Source organism: Gorilla gorilla, chromosome 11 (assembly GCF_029281585.2).
Source record: "Gorilla gorilla gorilla isolate KB3781 chromosome 11, NHGRI_mGorGor1-v2.1_pri, whole genome shotgun sequence".
NCBI lineage: Eukaryota > Metazoa > Chordata > Mammalia > Primates > Hominidae > Gorilla > Gorilla gorilla.
The window spans coordinates 84,208,915-84,210,879 of NC_073235.2; the positions used below are offsets into that span (position 1 = coordinate 84,208,915).

Here is a 1,965-nt window from a genome sequence, read left to right on the forward strand (position 1 = left end):
TGTCAGACTACATCATTTTCTCCTCTATAAATGGGAATAATAATAATATCAACCCTGCAACGTTTTGTTAAAGTTTAATATAAAAAACATGTAACTAATAGAATGCCTAGCACATAGCTCTGTTTAATAAAATTTCCTATTATACTCTGATTTTATGCAGTTAAACCTTATGAAGCTGCCAACATTTGATCTTTTTAACCTACAAAAATTGTAATTTCAATGTTTCATGAAAGGAGAACAGGTTAACACTCCCCTATCCGGCCTTTGGGCCTAATAGCATACATACAGTTCAGGCATTGCCACCTTGTGGAATCTAACCATCATTTTTACAAAGTTCCAGTTAGATCACAGGAATAAGCTTTAGTGATCTATTGCACTGCGTTTTGAACATGGTTAATGATATGGTTTGGATCTGTGTCCCCACGCAATCTCATGTTCAACTGTAATCACCAGTGTTGGAGGTGGGGCCTGGAAGGAGGTGATTGGATCAAAGGGGTGGAGTTCTCATGAGTAGATTAGCACTCCTTGGTGATGTTCTTGTGATAGTGAGTTATCATGAGATCTGGTTGTTTAAAAGTGTGTAGCACCTCTTCCCTCTCTCTCTTCCTCCTGCTCTAGCCTTGTGTGATGTCTCACTCCTCCTCTGCCTTCTGCCATGATTGAAAGATCCCTGAGGCCTCACCAGAAGCAGATGCTGCCATTCTTCCTGTACAGCCTGCAGAACCATAAGCCAATTATTAATCCTCTTTTATTTATAAATTACCCAGTCTCAGGTATTTGTTGATAGTAAAACAAGGATGGACTAACACAGTTAATAACAATGTATATTTCAAAATCGCTAGAATGATAGATTTTTAATGTTCTCACCACAAAAAAATGATGTCAGATGATGGCTATGTTAATTAGCTTGACTGAATCTTTCTATGCTGTGTATACATATATCAAACCATCACATTACACTACATAAATATACACAATTATTTGTCAATTAAAAAATGGTAATTTCATGTGATCTAACCTGTTATTAACAAAGGTATGTATAATTCTATCCCAATTCCTAAAATGCCTAAGATTCTAAGAATCAGATTTAGGATCTAATGTTTATGATTTGATAAACATCAAATCATAACAATTTCTAAGAATTCTTTTGATTTCTAAGAATTATTTATTGTTTTATAGCAAAAAAATAGGATGATAATGTAGAAGTTAGAATTCTTCTTTTTGGTTCCATGCCATTTCAAATGATTAGGATTACCTCTGATCTGTGGTCTATGCCTTGGGTGTAAACTCCTTGATTAGACAGAATTCCAAAACCCACATGACTGGGAAGTACATCTCACAAACTAAAGGTGGGGGAGGATGGAAAGAAGGGAGATATGTGAACAGAGAAGTCATATAGTATATCTTCCATTCCCCAGCCTTATGCTCTGACAATTAAAGCCAATTACCAAGGAGAATTCAGGCAATAATGTTAACTGATGCTGTCCATGTCAATTTGTTCTCTCGAAGCAGCTGAAAAAAAGTGTGAGAATAAATGGACATTTCTGTAATTAAATTTTTTTTTTGCAAATTCTGGCATATTTCTTACAAGTGTTGGAGCTTTAGTATTTGTACTGTCCCATGGGCTAGAATTGAAAATTTCTATTATAATTACTTTCAGCTACTGAAGTCATTTAGGTCCATTTGAGGTATTTGCATAAGTGTATTTTAAGGCAATCTATTTTCTAACATTAAGTAAGTGTTTGACACTTTAATTATAACTCATCAAGAAAGACCATCTATTTACCTGTCTGTTATCAAAATTTCTAAATTATAGATTGAGGAAAAATGTGAATGCCAGCTGTACTTAAAAGAAATAATAATAATTTACTTATGCAAGAAAATTACAGAGTGCATACACTAAGCTACGATGGATAATGCTTTGGTAAACTAATTGGATATATCAGTTATATCATTATTCTAGAA

The 1,965-nt window shown here is 34.1% G+C and overlaps 1 pseudogene; it reads left to right on the plus strand.

Annotated features, from left to right (window-relative positions):
• The first annotated feature begins 219 nt into the window (after window positions 1-219).
• Window positions 220-329, plus strand: LOC115933878 (uncharacterized; annotated as a pseudogene).
• The last annotated feature ends 1,636 nt before the right edge of the window (window positions 330-1,965 follow it).